This window comes from Manacus vitellinus, unplaced genomic scaffold, assembly GCF_001715985.3.
Source record: "Manacus vitellinus isolate BGI_N305 unplaced genomic scaffold, ASM171598v3 scaffold_1_pilon, whole genome shotgun sequence".
NCBI lineage: Eukaryota > Metazoa > Chordata > Aves > Passeriformes > Pipridae > Manacus > Manacus vitellinus.
This window is the reverse complement of record NW_021939396.1, coordinates 31983656-32005896: the sequence shown is the minus strand read 5'-3', so window position 1 is coordinate 32005896 and position 22241 is coordinate 31983656. Positions and strand designations below refer to the sequence as shown.

The window sequence follows — 22241 nt, the reverse complement described above, 5'->3', positions numbered from 1 at the left end:
GTTAGCAGCTGATCCTAATGGTCTTTCTACATACTGACAAACTTCGCTGATGAAAGCAAAATCTTAAGTAACATTAATACTTTAAGTGGTATAGATTTTATCTGTGATATTTAAACACATTAAGGGAATGGCTGAAGAAATAGTCGATGAGTTTCAATGTGAGCAAATGTTAAATGATGTATTCATGTGCTAAAAATAGTAGCACTGCCTGTACATTGCTGAGTAAAGAGTGGAATGCAGAGATAAAGAAGGGAGCTGAGTGGATTGGAAAAGTAGGTACATGAGGATGGAGTATGTTGCTCGGCTGCACTAAAAAAGGTTAATATGATAAGAAGAGAAGCTCTGCTTGGAGAATCTTTCTCTGAAGTTTTTGGATCCAGATTTGGCCTAATGAAGTGTGAGAAAGCATCTGCAGAAGGACTGGAAACTGAGCAGAGGTTAGTGAGGCAATGACTGATTTTTTAGAGTTTAAGCCTAATATGCAGATTATATCCAAGGAAAAAGTAACAAAAATAATTAAAGTCATGGGAACTGGAGAGACCTCAATATGCGGAAAGATTAAATATGCTACCACTATTTTGTTTGGAAAGTAAAAGGAAGTAGGACATCAGAATTAAAAATAACAATAGCTTGAAAGCAATGTAGTCTTTCCAAAATGTAAAGAATGAAAAATAATTAAAGGGGAACAGATAAAGAATAGTGAGCTTAATATGTTATTTATGCAAATAACAAAATCAATTCCCTATTTTAGAATGTTATTTTTAAAAGTTTCTTAGTAAAATCAGAAAGAAAAATAGACATATGTGAAAAATGTTTCTTGAGCCACAAGGACAAAACCAGAAAGAACAGGAAAAGACAGTCTTTTTTTCTCCTTGCAGGAAAAGTGACATTTAAAGGCAGTTTTGAGCATGAGATGATATTTTGGAAGACAACAGAGCATCAGGAGGTAAGGCCAACTTCACATAATAGCAGTTAACTTTCTCGTGACCTAAGAAATGCATGCTTTCATGCTATAGGTTATTCAACACATATTAAAATTAATTTTTACTTTTATTTAGTTAGTCTAGATGGTATTTAGACAGCAAAAGCTTGCAGCCCTTGCTGAAAAAAGAGTGACAGTATGCAGGAGGAATCAAAATGCTATCTGTAAGCCCTTTACATTTTCCAGATAGCTTTCTGAAAGGAAAAAGTTCAATAATGAAAATAATTTCCCAAGACTAATGAAAAAAGACAAAATAAATTGATTTTCCATACCAGAAGTGCAAATCTAAAACCTAAACTTATATTAGGTATGTTCAATATCAAATACACAAAGTGCCTCGGACCAGCTGCATGTGCTTTAAGATTGTCTGTAGGAAGTTATTTCCAGTAGCTTTAATTCATATGGGAAGGTCACCTCCTCTGGGAATTATGCTATACAGTGTTAAGCAGAAACCCTATGCGTTTCTCTGCCCACTGCTGGAAGTAAAAAATCAGCTGTCTTGATGCCATTACTAAATTATCAGTATCCCACAACTTACTGTCTGCACACTTTTGCAGTTATGGCCTTGCATGTGCCTATTTTGTGTGCCAGAGCAGCAGAAGCTGTGTCTCTTACAGATGACAGCTGGAGGACTTACTCTTGCTTTGGCTGCTAGGTGCCACATTGTGACAACCTTTTTTACAGTTCCATTTACAGAGGGAAAATTAATTTAACTAATTCATGAACTTTGCAGAAGAACCACAAACAGCAACACACCATCCACGTGTGATCAAGTGACATCAATTCTCTCACTGCTTTGTGGCTAAGACAGAAAGTAGCAGAACTTCTGCGAGGAGGGGTTTAGTTTTCAAGGTGAGGAGAGCACAGTGTCCCATAACAAAACAGTTATTAGCATGTGCCAACTACTATGGGCATTGGTGCCCTGCTCATAAGAAAGTGAATAGCAAAAGTCAAAAAAGAATATGTCTCTTCTTTTTGCTTCTATGACTTTCTATGTCAGCAGCTATGTCAAATTATTGCTGGGTTTGTTTCAATCCTTCCCTCTCTAGATTTGATTTTTAGTGCTGTAAAAGAATAATCTTGAATCATTTTAGGCTCCTTTCCCATTGGAGTCAGTCTTATGCAATCACGGTGTCTCTGTGTGAATGCATATTTAGATCTGTATTTCTGTCTTTCTCCTTTGCAAAGTAGCTTCTGCAACAGCTGCCTGATTTCAGCCAAGCCTGGCAAATGAACAGTACTCTTTTGATAATTAAATTTCTGCAAATATCATATGCAGATAGAGGAGGAAAGCCTGATAATTCATAGCCTCCTTCAGGCATCACCTGCTCTGCAGTGGGGTCCTTCACAAGCTGGAGATGGATATCTGCTCCACCATGGACCTCTGTGGGCTGCAGGGGGACAGCTGCCTCACCATAGTCTTCATGATGACTGCAGTGGAGTATCTCCTCTGCTGTCTGGAGATACTACTCCTTCTTTCACTTTGTTTTCTGCAGAGCTGTTTCTCTCACATATTTTTCACTCCTCCCTCCAACTGTAGTTTCTGTTGCACAGCAACTTTTCCCCCTTCTTAAATCTGTTATCCCAGAGGCACTGCCACCATTGCTGACAGGCTTGGCTTCGACCAGCAGGAGCTCTCATCTTGGAGCTGGCTGGCATTGGCTTCATCAGACACGGGAGAAGTCTATGGCAGTCTACAGCCACACCTGTAGTTCCCTCTGCTACCAAAACCTTCCCAGGCAAGCCCAATACAGGCTGGAAGGAGCCTCGTGGCTCATTGAAATGCACATTGAAATCCAATGAGCCTCTTGGCTCATTGAAATCCAGAGGATGGTGTCATCTTAAGGAAGGACTTTGGCTCGAAAGGTCAGTGACAGACAACTGCCAGGATACACTTGATCTGCACAGGAGCAGCAAATGAGACATTATACTGACTGCCAGTGCAGAACTGAGACCACTTGATGGTGAGACCCCCTCACTCCCACCACATCCTTGGGTATACACTGTATGTCTGCAGGGTGAGATGAATAGATAGGGCAGGGCTGGGCTGGGCTGCTGCTCTAGGCAGTCATGCCATATAACAAAAAATCAGCTCTTATGTATGGAGCTAAATATTTACATGGGCAAAGATTACCCTGAGTGGCTGCACACTCTTTCTGTGATCATGGTTATTAAGACTTAACAGAAGATCTGTCTAAACTTCCTGAAATGGTAGACTGAAGAGAGAACACTTGAAGGCCTAACATGATAGTCCCCCTTTCTAGCACATGACTGTCACTAAAACAATATTTAGGCAGCCTCAATGGCATGAATCTGCACTCCAAACAAGTGCCTGGAGAGGTACCTGTCAGGTGATGGATGTGTCTGCATTTCAGCCATGGAATGGGTTCACTCCTGATTGTGATAGGGATGGCCACTGGCTTCTTGGGAGAAGAATGGCAGTGAGCAGGCTACAGGACATCCTAAACATCAGCAAGTTATATCAATACACTAACAGTGGGATTCCTCCTGCAGCCTTCTGCTTTGCTTATAATGGCAGGCAAAAAAACCCCAGAAACATGCCCCTTATTGCAACTCATAATACCCACTTTCATAGATGCTTTAGAGGTTTTTACCAGCTTCTTCTTCCCTATTTTAATGAGAAGAGAGAAGACCAGCCTATCTCCCCTTTTATCTTCCTCCTTGAATGCAAAACATTGTTCCTCTTCCTATCATAAAGATTAAAATGCATTGTTGTTGGCTAAGAGACCATTATTCCATAAATGACACCTTTGTTTTCCCTAGTTCTTGACATTCTGCTACCCTCAACAGAGCATTTTCGTTAAAATTAGCAAAGAGGAATAGTTATTTTTACCATCCTAAACAAATTCACCATTTCAAATATTGATAGAAATGAAGAGGACTTCTCTTTATTTTTTAACTCGGCAAATAGAAAACTGGTTCTGAAGTAGGTGAGCACATTTTACAGAACTACTCACCATAAATGGTTCACCCCACCCCCTATCCCAAGAAAAAGGTAGCCATTGATAAATAATTTTCCCATAGCTACAAAACTGATTTGTACAAGTTAAATTGTTCAAGGCTAATCAGGCTAATCTGAGGGAGAGGAAGTTTACCCTCCATTTCCCAACAGATTCTCTTTAATTTTGCAGTCACATTGACAGGTGGCCTCATCACTCAGGCATTACAGACCACCTTGAAGATATCAGCACCGTTGGCCTTTGAAGTCAGAATAATCAACAAGCCATTTGATACTCTATCAGATGAAATGGCCCTGTCAGGAAAGGCTGGCTCTCAGGTGTACTGATTGTCTATGTAGAGGAGATAACTTGATACAGTTTACTACGGTACAGATTCATAGACCTTGTGGGATGCTATAACAGATGTCTTTTTAGATGTACTTCTTCATAATGTCTCTTAAAAAATATTCCCAAGCCACTTTTAGCAGAAATTGTAATACTCCAATTTCCTGTCTACAATATTCCCACAAAACTGTGTAGATAGGCAAATGCATTAGCTATGGTTAGGATCACAGATGCACAGATTCATGTGACATATCCATGTATAAATTCTGTCAAAGCCTTAATTCAAATATCGTATAGTAGACATTATTAGGAAAGTCTCTATTGCTTTACAATACTTAACATTCTGGAAGCTTTCAAAATCTAGCACAATATTATTTTCAGAAAAGGACAATTTTTTTATTTTCTTTAGGACTATCCAGGATAATAGAATTTTTTCCTCATGTTACTTTGATATGTCGTTTTCTTTGATTCTAATAATAGTGTATATCTTAAACAAGATGAGTGATTTAAAAGAAACCAAATTTTAAAACTATTACCTTAAATTCCACTTTCACATGTTCATATAAATTTACTTTCTAGAATTAAATATTGACTGCAAAGATTCAAGCACTTTGCAAATCTGTAGGACAGTGAGATTGAAAAGTACAAAGTTTGGGATTTTTTTTTCAGTTCTAAAAAAATTTCAGCTGTTGAGATATAACAATTAAATTCTTTCTTAATGAACTAATATTTTGCAATGGTCCAAAATCGTGGGAATAGTTCTTAAAAAAGTTAAAGATCATTTGTTTGTGTTTAGGGTAAATTACAGTTGAAAGCAAGAAAAAAAAATTATGCCGAAAAGCATGTTAAACCTCTTATTTTTTAACGGAGCCTTTGACTAATCCATATGATTTACTTGCGCAGAAGTGAATAAAGATATTTGTTTCAACATTAACAGTAAGTCTAGTTTATGTCAGGAGTTGAGAAAGTTATGCTATGGCTTTGTCTATTTACATGACAGGCAGGAAACTCATTTCCATGAAAGACCCTGGCTTGTTCTAGTAGTAATTATTCATCAAAAACAATCACAGAATGTTCGGTCAGTAGTAAATGGTCTATATGATATCATTAGAGCAGCCCAAGGACTTAGAGCTACCCCTTTCTTAGTGTGCAGGTGTGTTAGGTCTCGCAGCCTGCACGCAGGAGCACACTGCACTCCCTGGCACAGGACAGCTGCTCTGATTTATCAGACCTTTGGAAACAGTATTGCTCCTGTCATTGACACATAATCCCTTAAACTTGCTTGACAGCTAAAGCCTGAAGCAACACCACTGGACAAATCTTTGAGTATCAACTTTGGTGCTGAGAAGGAATACAGAAAGAAAAGGAAAGGAGTAAAACTGAAAGGGGGAAAAAAGTGGACTTTAAATATAGTTCACTTTTCTCAAGGGAAGATTAATAACCATTTTCACTGAGCTGCTTTAATGATTGTTAAGCAGCTCACTTCTGTTAGTAATTATTCTTCATCATCTCATCTCTTGTAATAGCCAGCTTTATGTACAAAATGATGTATTGGAGATTTTTTGTGCAGGATGAAAATAAATCAAGGGAACATACAGAGACAAACCTTCTGCAAAGATGGAATATCTGTAGCAACTCTACGGATTGACTGCAACAGGTTTGTCACAGAGGCCTTGAGTGACATAGTTGCTGAATGCCATGAAGATTTATCAGAGGTGAATTTGGTGCACTATGCACAATTGCAACATTTCTGACAGACAAGACACAAGCCCCTGTGCTTATGTCCTACTGTCTAAATGATGTGCATGACAGATAAATAGGAATAAAAATGAAGAATCTGTTCTGAATTTATTTTAGACAAACATTAAATGATGGTTCAAATTAAGATTTTTTTGGTAAAAAAACAGAGAGAATGTGCACAGAAAATATAATGAAGAATGTTGTCTTTCAGTCCTAGAGGAGTCTGGGACTCACAGACTGTGGAGGAAAGACAGGCAAAGGTGAGAAGAAGGGCCATTTTCTGTCTATACAAAAAAGTGGCTTTTGTCCTATGGTTGGGAACAGGTTGTGAAGCTGTAGGCCAGGGGCCCAGAAAAGGAGGTGATCACAGGTCCTATCTCCCAGCACCTAGAAGCAATCCAGGAGATTTCTGGAGATGATCAGAGACAATATTTTAATACAGGTGCTGGACTAGGGAGGGTGTTTTTGTGGACCTGCTGCTCATGATTAAGTAGAACCAGATGGAGATGCAGCATTGACAAGGAGATGGTAGAGTTTAAGATCCAGAGAGAACTAAGCAAGCCAATCAGCTGAAAATAGCCCTGGACCTCAGAATTTGGATTGTTCAGGGAACTAGTAGGGAGATTCCTGTAGAAGACAAAGGAGTCATGGAAAGCTAGTCAGTCTTAAAGGACATCATCCTCAAAGGACAGGAATCATCCACCCAGACCTGAGTAGGCATGAATATGTGCATGCAGGCCAGGAGGAGGGTTGGCTGAGAAACCAGAGTTCAGCTGCTAAAAGGAAATGTTCAAGAGATGGAGGCAGGAAGAAGCAACTGAGGAGGCAAACAGAAAGCAGAGATAGAATTAAGAAGGTATTGTCTGGGGGTAAAAGTGGTGTGAGATGTGAAGCAGGAACAAGAAGAGTTTCTACAGATACGTTGGTACTACAATCAAGATTCAAGAAAACATGACTCCACATCTTATTGAAACAGGCCGTCTTGTGCCAAAGGACATGGAAAAGGCTCAGGTACCAATACCTTCTTTCCTTTAGTCTGCATTGCTCACAAACCTTCCTGATCTCCATTCATCACAGAAGAGTTTAAGGGAGGCAGATATTACCAAAAGCAGAGGAAGACAAAGTTAGGGCTACTTAAGTAAGTTGGATGTGCAAGTCCATCAAGGCACACCAGGAGGTATTCAAGAATGTCAACTGGCTTAAGTCACTGAGAGACATTTGATAAGCTTGTAGCAATTCCAGCGTGCTTCTGCGTACTGGAAAGAGCCAAATGCTCTTATTAAAAAAAAAACTGAACAGTGAGGAGGATGCTTTTCATCCTAAACTCAGCACCTGACAAAATGATAGAGTACATCCTTCTGGAAGCCATTTCTAGGTATATGAAATGCAAGATGAGTGGGAATAGCCAGCAAGGATTAACCAAAAAAATTACACCTGACCAACTAGACTATTTTCTGCTATGAAATGTCTGGCTTTGTAATAGGGAGAAAGCAGTAAATGTCACCTGGACTTCAGTAAAACCTTCAATGCTGTCTCTGTCAGCAGCCTTGTAGCTGAATTGAGGAGAGATGGATTGTATAGGTTAACTATAATGTGGCTGAAAAACTGGCAAGACACTTTGGCAAAGAGAGACATGGTCAATGCTAACAAACTCAGTTGGGGCTGGTTGTGAATGCCATCCTTCAGGGACTGATATAGCACCTTCATATTCTGTTTATCCTCATGCTCTCTGATACCTTCATCAATGACCAGGACAGTCATATAGGTGAACCTCAAGAAATTCAGCAACAGGAAATGCCAAATGCTGTATCTGGTAAGGAATAACCCCATGCACCAGCACAGGTTGGGTATAACTAGATTAAAAGCAGATTTGCAGAAGCACATAGGGGATCCTGGTGGGTGTTGGTTTGAACATGAGTCAGTAGTGCAATCTCAACTCTATGGTTGCATGTCCAGGTTCACTCATGTTAGGACTCAAATTTACAACTTCATTGCAGACATAGAAAGTGTGGCTGAGGATTTTTCAAAATTATATAGTTAATTAAACATTATATACATAAGTAACCTCTTCCATCCCAGAGGGTGAAAGTATCCCACACTACATGCAGTGCTGTTCTGGGGAGACCTCACTGTGGCCTTCCAGAACTTGAAGGGGGCTTATAAAAAAAGAGAGAGAGAGACTTTTGACATAGAGAACAAGGGACAATGATTTTAAACTGAAAGAAGATGGATTTAGATTACATGTTAAGATGAAATTCTTTACTCAGAGAGTAGTGAGGCACTGGAACAGGTTTCTCAGAGAAGCTGTGGATGTCCCATCCTGGAAAGTGTTCAAGGACCGATTGGATGGGGCTTGAGCAACCTAATCTAGGATGTGACATCCCTGCCCATGGAAGGAGGGTTGGAATGAGATGATTTTTAAGATCCCTTCCAACCCAAACCACTATATGATTCTATGTATTTATATTAATCCTCTCCCTGAGCTCTTTCCAAGCTGACCAGTTGCTGCAAATCTGCTTAGTCAAACCTGAAAATATGTACTCACAAATCTCACAGAAGCCACCCTCCAGTGGCATATCTGAAGCAACCGAGCGGGGAACTGAGCTGGGGTCATTCTCAAGGAAGCTGTATTCCTATTACACCTGAACTTTCTAAATACTAGCATACATGTTCATCATCATTCATTTTGACCTCTGCAAGGTTTCAGTGTACAAATTTGTAATATTACATAAAATTTCTAAACTTTATATATTCTGGGGATTTTTTAGGCTAACTTTCAGTCTCCATCAGCACAATTCTGAATTCTGCTTGAGTTCAGAATATGTAATTGACTGTAAATTTCATTCAAATGCCAGCTGTCATCTCTAATAACTTATCAAGCATAACAAGCAAACAGAGAACTTTTAATAGCAAGCGAAACATTGTCGAACTGAATTTATTTCCAGATGTGGAGAGGGAGGTTTTCACTTCTTCCTCCAACAGGACTGGTGTTCTAATGCCTTTCAGCATGATTTTTAAGGCATTCATTTGTTATGTAACATCCATCAATTATAAAATATATTTATGAGGTCTTGCTAGCAGTCGTTAACAGCAGTACTGTGGGATCACATTTACAAGGCCTAATGAAATGGGAGAGCAAGAGTAATTGGATTGAAATTGGTAAATGAAAACTCATTCCAGGGGAAAAAAGGTGTAAAATTGATGAGGTCTGACGTGTCATCAAATAGTGAGCATTAAATTAAGATTCAGTGAAGACATATAGAGTGCTTATTGTAAGTGTTTAATTGCAAGAATAACAAATGCCTCACAGAAATGCACAGTTAAGAATTAACCTTTTTCTACTGCTAAACGGAGTCATGTAGATAAATAATTTCCTATCCTCAGACTGACTGTTTGTCCCATATTTTTATGTGTTTTTTTTTATTTGTATATAAAATAAAAAGTAAAATTATTATTATTTAAAAAAATAATTTATTTGGTGAATTTAAATCAGATGATTGGAAGTACTTTATCTGTTTTCCTGGAAAAAGAAAACCAAAATGCATTCCAGCTGATTCTCAGAGAAAAAGTTAGGCATTAGAAAAATTAGAATTCTGAAAAGTTTGAGCTTTTTTTCCTTTTAAGAAAAAGCATTTGCTAGTAATTAAAAATTACTAACCAATGAGCTGAATTCAAAGGTCTCCAGTTAGTGCCAGCTACCTTTGGCCAGAATGAAAAATGGTTTCAGTGACATATATTGCACCAAAGTTTAGGGTGTCTTTGAAAGGGTCTGCATGGATTCAACAATGATTTTTTTTTTTGAGTAATAATCCAGTAGCGTCAGCAGGTTCTTTTCCTACTCTAATCTAGAAAACTCAAGAATCTATTACACTAGAAATAAAGTTCTTCAATCATTTGACTGAATGTATAAAATCAAATAACAGTAAATTGTTGAATTTTGATGAATCCATAGTGTCACACAAGGCTAAGATGCCTTGTTTTCAGGACTGCTGGGCCTATAACCTGTTTTCTCAAATGGCCACTCACCTCTCATATAGCTTGCTTATGTGAGCTCCTTGTTTGCAGTACAGATCAGTAAAAAAAAATAACAAGAAACTACTGTTGGGTGCATGCTAAGTAAAGATGTAAGAAATAATCCATAAATGCCTGATCAGCAACCTCAGTACTTTCTCTGTCCCAAGCCCTGAAATCATTGCTGTAAAACTGTGACAAAACAAAGTCCAAATAGCTGAAGTAAGAAGTTCAGTTTGCTTTATGATAGCAGCTCTGAATGATGCAGAAGACTAGTAGCTATAACTGGTGCAAACTGCTGAACTGGTGGTTTATCTAGCAAACTGAGTGTAGCATTACTCCATCTTTTCACAGAAAAAGGCAACAGACAAAAAATTTTGTGGCTAGTATATTTCAGCTGCTGAACAGCATAATAAATAGCAGAAATAAATTAGTTTTGCTGCCTGGAAAGGGTCTCTATGAAAGATGTCTAGCCTCTTAGGAGACATTACTTTAGAACAGGAAGAAACCTGTGTGATGACCACAGAATAAAATGAAGAAGATTCCTCCTACCACCTGCAGTGCATTGGAGGACTGTGTCTTCTGCAGCATCTTGACAGACACCTCAGGTTTACTGCATAAGTCATCATGCAAGGTTTCCCAAAGGTGCAAAGGACTGACTCCGGACCTCCATGGACACTTATGCCTTCTAGTGCATAGTAGGTCAACTACACGCATTTTCCACAGAATATTATTCATAGTCCTAGAAAGGACTGCTATAATCATGTCACTCACAAGAAATTACTAGTCTGAACTGTCCAACAAAAGTCAGAATATTTTTGCTAGTTACTTCCACGTTGAAGATAATTATTTTTCCCTACAACAGAACAGAGCTCAATAGCTTGGTGGTTGAAGTAGAGCGCTTATTTTAGAAAGACAGCCAATCTTGATTTAAAGATGCCAGGTGACAAATTTACAGCATTCCTTGGAAATCTGTTCTGATGGTCAGTTGCTCTCATTTGAAAAGTTGTATCTTATTTCCAAATCTGTTTAAGTACAGCTTGAAGCTGATTGAGTCCTGTTGTAATTTGCCTTCTATAATGACATTTCCACAGCACAAAAATTGTTCTCCCTGTGGAGACCAAAATCCCTAGGGATTTTCACTCCTATCATGCTGATGTTACTGTGAAAGAGAGAAAAAAGAATGTAGAAAGGCAGACATTTTGAGATGGGACATATTTTCTCAATTCTGTAACACCAACTACTTTATTCCTGAAATACCAGTTTGTGTGTGTGTGCTAACAATATGATGTTTGACCACTCTGGTCGTGAAAGTCGGCTTAAAACACACTCAGAAGTATGAGAGCACATTGCCAGGGATAAGAAGTCACTTACTTTGCACAGCTCAAACTCTGAAAATCTAACCCAGATGCTGCTACTGCTATAAGAGCAAACAGCCATGATCATGCAGCAGCTGTTTCTAGGAGGTAGGCAGGCTTCCTCTGGTACCAGTAGTCACCAGTGCTCATCAACATCTCCAACTGCTGTAAGCAGCAAGGCTGATTTTTCACCTGATTGTCTGTCCTATCTGTACAATTTCTTTTGCCATAGGCCCTATCCTACCCATTAGGGAAAAAATCAGTTTTGTTTCTGCTGCTGAGAAGGCTTAATATATGACATTTTACAATAGAAATCTAACTACCAGCACTAAAGGATGACAGAAAACAAAATTCTGTCCCTAATTTACCAGCCAATACAGTAAGTACATTAATTATATTACTACTATGTTAGAAATACTGCCAAGGTTGATTGTCCTTCTCACAAGCTTGGTAGGTGATTACATAAATACCTGAGAATATTTTAATCTGAAAAGTTCTTTTCAAGCAGCCTGGTTTTTCTTACATTGTTTTTTCACATCTAAATTTGTCAGCAAGATAGAAAAAGCACAGACAATGCCAATTTGTCTTTTTGTTTAGATCCTATTTAAGCAATTTTTCCGTGTTTATTCCTCTTCTGTTTTCAGATTAACACAGCTGTTTCACTCAGGCAAATCATTACTCACCAATCACAACAAAGAGCTAGTAGTGAGGGACAAAATACCAGCAAGTTTACAAGTTGTTGGATTCCAAATTGAATGAAAGGAACCACCTTGGGCGCTATCTCATGCTACAAGTTGACATGTCATTCTGCAGCCTCTAGCCTTACCTTTTCCTAACATCAGCTGAAAAACAAAGACACTATGCTGTTAGAGCAGCTGCTGTACCTCTAGGCAGGTAACAGTATCATCTTCGTGAATGATATGTATGTCACATTTGTGGCATGTCAGGAAGCCCTTAAAATCTGCAGATCAAAACAATGCAATATTTTCATACTGACCTTGAGGTGATGATCAAATATGGTGACTTGCAAACTGCACTCAGATGTAGGCCAGCTGTGCAACAATGGATCTGTCAGAAATTTTTGCTATGTCAAATATCTATTTATAGCCTAAGTAATATATTCATCCTATTTTCAACATGGAAAACAGAAAGGGTATTGCCGTCTTTGAGAGTGAGTCTGTTTCTATAAATGTACTCATTTGTATTATTTTAACATGATTGCTTCTTCATGGAGCTTCTCACAGCTCCCTCCAATTTAACACAAAATGGTAAATACTTCTACCTCATTTATTTGAAATAACAGTCAGCAGATAGCTATGTTCTGTACTACTGAAACATTCTATTGCTATCTTCAAGCAGCAATGGAGATTGACCATTTAATAACTTTCATTGTTTTATATATTTTTTTCAGTTCTTAAGCTGAGGTAATTCTCTACTTTTCTTATCTTGATATATTTTATTGATTGTGAGATATATTTTATAGAAATGGAAACCAAAAACGTGGCAATGAATAGGTCAGCACTAGCATTTGTGCAATATGTGCATTTCTGGAAAATAAGTATAACATGCCCAAGTTAAAAAATGCTGGAAGGATTAGCATTTGTATGATTTGACAGCCTTTAACAGGCTACACCACTCCCTCATCTGGAGCAGCAATGTAACCAAACAGAAGGGTTAGTGATGTACAGCTGTTTCACCACCTAATGAAACATGTAACTAAGCAGTCTAAAATGGGCTTGGCAGATTGGTCTTTTAGGAATGAGAACCACAAAACCCAATACTCAGAACAGTAAGCTCCTTAAGCAGATAATATTAAGGAAGAAAGATTGCATTGTAAATGTGTTGCTTTCTTGAAGACATAGACTTTTTCTGGTTATAGGAAAGGTTGGGTTTTGTAATCCTTAGTCTTCTTCTGGAGCTGGAGCCCTGAAGAGTCACTGAATCAGACAGTATTTCACATTGGAAGGGAACTCAGGAGGTCACTTACTCTAACCTGCTGCTCATGATAAAGTTGGTGCTTGAGGCAACCTGCTTATTACACTCTGCCTAAAATCTTTGCATCTTCACCTCCCATCACCTGGGTTAAATTTCATAAATTGGGGAATTATGTGTTCTTTCAGTCCTTTGTGTATCCCAGTGCAAGTCTGTATTTAACTATTTTTCCATTCACTAAGCAATTTGTGGAGGCTTAAAACTTCTCATTAGTGAAAGGGAAAATTCAGATCTGTTCCAGCATGGTCTAGGATGGCAAAGAGGAAGAGTTCATAGTAGTTGTTTGAGGGGCTTTAGAGAGGAATGGAAGATGAACTGTGACTCTTAGGTGTTGTTAACAATATAGGAATACAGAAGATTGAAACTAATTTTCAGGAGGACTTAGTGTATCTCTCAAACTTTTCCTAGTCCATGTGGTCGTGATTTACATTTTTTTTCTCTTCTTATGTTCATATTCAATCTGTGCCACTGAAATAGTCTTCAGATCTTGTCCATGGATAGGCAGCCAACTAATTAGTGTGTAGAAAGAACCTTAATGGAAATCTAGTCAATTAACACGGTCAAAGATGCGACAGCCTAAGCATATCCTGATTATTCAAGCAGTTATGGAAATTTACTGCTGAAGATATAGACATGTATCATCTGGCTCCAGAATTACTTAAGGGCTGGATGACTATTCCTGGTGTTAAAAATCTAGGCACAGAACCAAGTCCTGCCAACCTGTTATCATAACTGATCTGATTTTTAGCAAGTGAGCAGGGCTTGTTGTTACACTTCTAAGCAATTTCAGGTATTCCATGCTCTTCTCTTTTCATCTTTTTTTTTTTTTTTCCCAATAGGCTGCCTCAGTGTTCTTATACATTCTGAGAAATATCAGCTAAAAAGGAAGTCTAAGCAGTGCATACCACAGTGTTGGTTTCCATAGGAATAGTAAATATATGGAAGGAAATAAAAAGGAACAGAAAGCAGAAGACCTGTTCACAGGCCAAGTGGATAATCTTCATCATTCAGGACCTGAATACTGGAGTTACGATAGAGTCTGTGTAAAATATACATTTTTCTTCTTTTTGTAAAGGATTTATACTGTGAAGCCTCCATTATAAAAGCCCCAATCTGAAAGAGATCTTGAACTACATTATTTTAATGAGTAATTTCTTATATTAACTCCAGAGCACTGGCATCCTGTGGGGTCTTAAAGCACAAGGTATCAGTTGAGACTTTTCAAAGTAAACTAGTCATTTTCTTGTGATGACAAAAGAAATCTGGGGGTAAATCAGTTATAGATAGTTTTATAAAATTAAGGGCCAGTATATTAAAAGCTCAGATTTTTAAAAATAGCAACTTCAAGAGCAGTTAATAAGAGTTAATTAGATGTCAAAACTTGAAATATAATATAAAGATTTCAAGAGGCAACTACTTGCATAAACCAAAGAAGAATATGCAGGATAGGAATTTAACACCTATGGTAAAACTCAGTTAGGAAATAGCTATGTAATGCCCTGACCCTTCTAGAAAAAGTCAGCTCTACCTACAGGACAATGTGACTTTAGAACTTACAAATTCAAGATTTTTTTTTTCTCTTCTTCAGAAGGAGAAATCTTAAAATAAGTAATTTTTACACTATTGCCTTCATGATCGGAAAAAGAATGAAAACCACCCCCTCACACAGTAGCCTTTTTGTAAAGATTGGATGAAAGCCGGGCCTTGGCAGTTTGGGATGGGAAAAAAAATTAATTGTGTACTGAGACATGAGACAGTAATAACTCACACAGACTTCACTGCTTCATGCCAGACAAAATAAAAAGGAAGCCAAGTAAGGGAGAGCTGCTGATGAAACTAGTGCCATCCATTTTTTCCCCCACTAATTAGAAAGACCAGAATGAGGCAAATAAAAACCTTAGATATAAGGTTATTCCTTCCACTCTCCCTATGGCTGACAGAGCTAATCTGAAGAAGTACAATTAATGCTCTTAGGAAATATTATTTTGGTTGGATGAGCACATAGACCTGGGCTGGGTAATCAAAGTGAGGTTCTTTGTTTGGGGAAAAAAAAAATCAAAAGTGTGGTTTGTGCGTAATCTGCAGAGAGCTACTGTCCTGTCAGAGCCAGGTAATATGGCATATTGAAGAGGAGAAAGACAATTGGGGATAGATACAGATAACATATATTAACAAACTTTTCCTATTCAAGAATCTCTTTTCAACACATGCAGATACACACACACGCATAGTATCCTCTTGATGATATTTCAGATTTGTTATTTTTTTAACCTAAAATAGATGTTTCAGATCTGTTATTAGTACAAGAAAAATAGTAAGAAAAACAAGCTTGTAGAATCCAGCTTATGTCCACGTGTTTTTAAAAACTGTACTATTAATATACATATGATCCCACTGTCTTTAGCATAGCTTTAGCTGATGAGACCCTGAAAGTGAAATCTGCCAGGAATTTGCAGTAAAATAAAACTAACTAGGCTAAACATATTGTTCTTGCTGGCAAAATGCAGCAAAAATCTATAAAATTTATCTGTTTCATTTTGAATGCAGCTGAATGAATATCTCAGAGTTTAAACTTCCACTCAAATTCTTGCTATTCTGTTCAAATAATGACATATTTCTAAATCCATATCTATAAATCTCCATAACATTTTATAAGATCAAGTCACAGCTTTAAATTTACTGAATAGAGGCACACTTTGTACCCAAATTTCGTTTCTTCTCTTTGTAAAATATATGCATGTAGACATATTTCAAATGTGCATGGATACACACACACAGAGAAATCCATCTAGTGTTATTCAAGAACAGATGTAAATATGTTATAGTTGTATTTTTATATTACTTGTACTACCCTCAATGAGACAGAATTCTTTCATCTGCAGTCAAGATCCATGAAGAGGCATAAAAGATTCCTAAAATGACTAGTACCAGTACTGTGTATGTCTGTACTGAATTAAAAAAGCAAAACATTAGAAACTTGTTTTGAAAAATAATCCTATAAGACATGCAATATATTTCCAAAGGGATGGCAGTACAGATATATTTATTTTTGAGATGTTCCTAATATTTCCTTGAGTACTTACCTTACGAATGTAATCAAATTACTACTTACAAGGAAATATCGTATCTTTGGTTCTTTCCTGAAATACTTCTTGAAGTATATTTTGAAGGTAAATGTAGTGGAGTTTAAGCTGTGGTCTCAGTTAAGAATTATAAACTGGCATTCATATGTCTCACTTAGAACCATTACACAGATCCAACATTTTTAGTGTTTCTTCAATGATGACTTTTTAGCAACCTAAGTTCCTTCCAACTTGCGCTGAAAAGCATGCAGTGAGCTGCTGAAAAATAACGAGGTTCTAGGAAGCACTTTACTACCTACTTAAGGGGCTGCAGAGAGTTAGATAATCTAAAGTTAATCAGGTGGAAAAAAGTTTCTAAATTTCTAAAATACAAATTTACATGATAGAGAAGGAAATATTGGAATGTTGTTTTTAAATATCTTAAGGGAAAAATGAGCATCCAACGCAATTCTGACCAAAAAATTCTGATACTCAGTATATAAAGAAAATCTCAATACTTGTGACTACTAAGGTACATACAAGGAGATCATAAAATAATACATTTCTAACCAGGCTAGGTCTCCATTTCTCATTTTTGTAGGTACCTGAATCCATACATTTGTGTACCTGTAACTTAGAGACATCAGCTATCTATTCATGAGCTCAGAGCTCTCCCTCAGTAGTTCCATGAATGGGCTGAGGCTACAGAGTGACAGTTTTGCAGAATTGGCATTTGGCTTTCCATAAATAACTTTTGCTTGTGTCACAGTTTCAACTGGAGATTCTTTGATCACATCAGATCGGAATATAGCCCTGACAGACACAACGTATAAATCAGTATTTCACAAAATGGCCTGCATTTCCTGAAGAAAATACAAATATTACTGTTGGCAACTGGTGTAAACTCCACTGAACATGCCTTCAGGTATGCCCTACAGAAACCTTCAGAATATTTATTTAAATGTTGCTATTTCCCTGTCAATTAACTTTTTCATTTGTATGTTTTAGCGAAGCCTGTAAAATCTTACCGCAGCCATCTGAAGCCTTTGAATGAATGTTTAAATGTCCTTTTAGCAGTATTCACTGAGGTCTCATTTCACTACATCTGAAAACCTGACAGGATATACAAAAATGAGGTTCCATGTTGTTTATTACTTTCGCTTTTAAATAAGCCAGTTAAAAAAAGTCTTACACCAGAACCCCACCTTTTAGGTACCCTGCCAGTGTTTGCTCTTTCCAGTTTCTATAAGGTGAAAAGATTTTCTTAAAGCTTTCTGCAGCTGCAGCATTTCTAAGCAAGCATAAGAGCAAACAAAGGTGCAAACAGAGAAATTTTATGAGCACCACAGTCCCTGGCTGTGTAATTAACTGGAAATACTTCTGAACTTCAGGGACACCTGTTGCGTTCTCCTCAGGTATTGCTGTTTCCACTAGTTTTCAAAATAGAAAGAGATGGTCAGCGGTCTCTGTGTCAAGTGGCACAAAGTTTCTTAATGCCAGGACTAGATTTTGTGCTTGTCTTGCAGCACTGTGTGCACTATAGAGATGACACAGCAGGAAAGCTGCCATGGCAGAGAATGACCAGGCTTTCCTATGGCATGGGAGGAAGCAACATGGTAGAGACAGGTCCTGAGTGTCCAGATGTGTGATGGGGGAAGAAGTCCCACACTGTGAGAGTACCAGCTGAGGCTGAATGAGAAGATAGCAAAGGAGGAAGAGATAAAAGATCAGTCCTACTGAAGGGTGAGGGCCCAGAAGGCATGTAGCTGTGTTAGTACTGTTTGCCTTTTTTTTTTTTTTGACACTTCCTTTTGTAAGTAATGCTGCCAAAGGAAACATTTGTGAGGGAAAAAGATAAAAGAGGTGTAAAGGCAGTAGTGATTGATGCCCAAGTTAGCACCATCATTCCTCCAAGTAGTCTGGTAAGCTTTTCAATAACCAACCAACACAGTTTAACATTTGGTGCCAACCTTTCAACCAGCATAGCATTCTTAATACTACAGTGGGACCTCACTAATACTGAGAGAAGATTTGGACACAGGGATCCCCAACTTAAATTAATAGAAGGGAGAGTTTCACTTCCTGATTTCAGGAAACTTCCCGCTATTTCTATCTTGGAAAGAACAAATTTAGCTGTTTTACAGTGTATAACATATTCAGTTCAGCAGCATATGCTCAGGGTAGACACAATTTTTAACAACACTGTCCAGACTTCAAATGGCTTTATTGGAGCATTCATAACAATGCAGAGACAAAGGATCTTACCTTTATCTACCAGGCACTCCTTATCTACACACTGCTTTAGACCATTGTAGCTGTGACAGCACAATTAGCAGAATATTTTAATTCAGAGAATACAATTTAATCTTCCCATGCCAAATCATCTTTGCTCAAAACTTCTCAGGAAATTTAGCTTGATACAGGCATTTGCTATTTCAGGTCTAACAAAGACTTGGCAAACAGAAGAAAACCATGGTTTTCTAAACATTTGAAAAAGACAGAGTATCACAATCCTTTGAAACAAAAAAAATACACAAAATTTGGAAAGGTGGAAAAATTTATGCAGCAACACTATTTTTAAAGGACATGTCCAAATAAGCAACCATAACTTCAAACATACCAAGACTTACACCATATCCTGAGATATTATTTCTGTTATGAACAATATTTGACATCTAGTGAAAGGACAGAAATTCCATTTCACATGAAAATAGAGCACAAATGTAAGAAGGAACTATTATTAACCAGGCCTCCAGAGCAATATGAAGAACAGTTTGGAACAATAATCTAATTAATCTACACAGATATCACCTTCTGCAGAGCATATCTACCAAAAAAGTCGCTAGGGCACTCCTGTATAGGAAACACTCATGAGTTTAGTAATGATCCCAGGTGATTAATAAGCTAAGGAGATATTGCAGCTCCTTGATATTTCAGCTAACACATTTCCACGCAGCTACAGGTGTGTCTGTGTTGGAAGAGGACAGGAGCAGCTTTGTGTATATCACAGCACATGGCACAGACCATTCCTTACTGTATTCAGCTGTGTTGAAATGGGTATCTGTCATGGAGATTCAGAGACACACAAGAAACACTTCTTACATTATGTTCTCTTGTCTTTTATATAAGCACTCAGCTGGTAGGATTAATTCTATATGTTTACAATTAGTAGAAACTCAGAACCAGGTATTTCTGTCAGAATATGTCTAGCAAAACTGAAATATATCATTAAAGGATGATCATTTTGCCAAATTTCTGTCATTTTTTCAGGATTCTGGAATTCTGTGGGAAAGGAAAAGTCCAAGATTTCTACGAGATGGAACATTTTGTGCAGCTTTTTTCAGTTGATTTTAAAATGTTCTGTTATAAAACAAAATGAAAAAAAAACTCAACATGGTAAATAGAATGTTTCTATTTTCCATAATTCCATAATTCTCAAGTAACAGTCTGAATCTTCCTTCTTGACAATGTACTACATTCAGTCAGAATTAAACAGAATTTGAAATCCTTTGAAAAAATCAAATACTTTTGTACACATAAATTCAATTGATCTATCTATATAATATATATGTAACTGTACATAATTTAGCAAATTGAAATTTAGGGTCTCCATCTTTGGGTATTATGAGAAGAAAGGTGCTTTTTTTCTATCTCCCAGCTAGGAACAGACAGGTTGGCCTTTAAGCCTGTGTGTTAGGTACTCTGCTGTGAATCAATTCCCCATGGGTTGGTTCCCCGGGTAGGAACAAAAGATCCCTTGTGCCCATTCAGTCCTAAACAGTAGCCACTGAGAGTGTCTCCTGGAAGTGCATATAACTCATGGAGTGGGAAAGCTGCCTTTGCCACCCTTGTAGAGACGAGAACGCTGCAAGGAGGGAATAGAAGACACAAGAGCACCCATATCACCATCAGGACTTGTGTGAGAGGCACAGAGATGCTGCAGCCACTAGCACAGGACAACAACTCTATGCCTCACAATTTGATGTGTCTTTCATGCTCCCCAGTCAGCTCATCCACACAGAATCTGAATATTTGGGCCAAACATTTCCACGAGGTGAGTACTCAAATTCTGTGCACCTGCCTGAGGCCTCACTCAGTGTGTATTGAAGCCAGCATTCTGCAAAGACACCCCAGAACAACCTTCATGTGGTCAGTGGGTGTTGCACACCTTCGTTTGGCCAGCACAGAAGTCCCTGTCCTTAAAATATCTTTAAAAAATGTGAATTCACTTGCTTTGTCATAGTTGTGATATAAATTGAAATTGCTACAAGCCAAGCACATTCTGAGCTGGAATTTCAACACCTCACTTATCTCAAGCAAAATGTAATACTGGCAGCTAAAAAACAAACATATGCCAATTCAAATAGACTGTAGAAATAATGTTCTGAAACACAAACACCTTTTGACAGTTTAGGGAGCCTGGGCAGAGCTGCTAGCGACAAGTACAGCTGGGCTGCCCAATGTCTACCATTATAAGATACTGTTTTAAGTAATTTATAAAGCTTTGACAACCTTTAACTGTTTGGGCTGAACTTTCCCAGACAAGGTATCTGTCTCAGGCTGACTTATTTTGGAAAGTTTCATTGAAATGGTTCAATCATTTCCAAATAATTTAGAGAAAAGTGCAATATTACATTCCTGCTAAAACAGAAATTAACCGTACAATGGCATTGCTGAGTTCAAAGATACCTGTACTTTGGAAAGGGAACATCAAAACAGCGTCTGCATCCAGGACATGCCTTTTGCTGGTTCTGAAAAAATCCAGATAGATTTTGCCATGACATAAACTTCTTAAAATTTTAGTTTGTTTTGTGCTTTGTAGATACTTGCTCTAAACTAGTAGCTGAACTCCTGCGAGATCTCATTTTCACAGAGCACAATGCCACCCTCATCCCCTCCTCCAGCACAGCTGTGGCTGACTGCATGGGGAGGAAATTTCATCTATAACTAGAGCTCTGGTTAATTCAGGGTATAGAGATCAAAGACAACATTTTTCAGTCAGTCTCAAGGTGGGCAGTCACTAAGTTTCTATCCCACTGAGAGCTCTGCAACAACCTCACTGGTCTTAAATGAAAAAAACATATGGGGAAGCTTCACAAGAATTTCAATCAGGTCCACTCTCAGCAGACCTCTATGGAGGAAAGACTACACAGACATATGCAGATGAAGCCAATCACTTTACTTATACACTGTATTACCCAAACAGATATCAGTACTAAAGAATAGGGGTGAATTAGCACAGTGATGTGCCTGAGCATGGGCCCAGAATGATGCTAATGTTAAAGCAGATACATGGTTCCCAGGTCAGAAGTTGCTTGTATGTGTCCAACTTGAGGAGAGGAACTCAAGAATTCTTTTATACAGCCATATGTACCTATATTTCACATCATCTCTCCACACCCTACACTGTGTGTGAGTGTGGAAGTGACTTGAACATAGCTTGGTAAGGATATTTGGTGACCTAGAAGTTGAAAGAGTCTTTAGCCATTGTATTTGAAACAGAAGTAGTTCAAATTAATTGCACCACACACTGAAGGAGACATTTTAGATTGTTTTCGTGGTAGCATTGAAAAAAATAATCTTTCCTCATTTGAAAGTTAATCTTTATCAAATGTTTTTCTCTTTACTAAATGATTTGAGTTCATCTGACTTGTGATATTCTTCTTTTATTGAAGCATCAATGTAATTCTGATTTTTTTCAGTATACAAAAATGCTCCAATTCAGCCACAATTTATTATGCATGGATCAGATATGCCTGGATTAGGTTCTGTGATTTACTATACTGGTACC

At 37.8% G+C, this 22241-nt stretch overlaps 1 long non-coding RNA gene across 1 annotated transcript; it reads left to right on the top strand.

The window, feature by feature from the left end:
• The first annotated feature begins 315 nt into the window (after window positions 1-315).
• Window positions 316-19861, top strand: LOC108640527. The gene is made up of 3 exons (XR_001921236.2): window positions 316-437; window positions 879-946; window positions 19721-19861. It is a non-coding gene; the product is annotated as an uncharacterized LOC108640527 (long non-coding RNA).
• Window positions 19862-22241: the final 2380 nt, after the last annotated feature.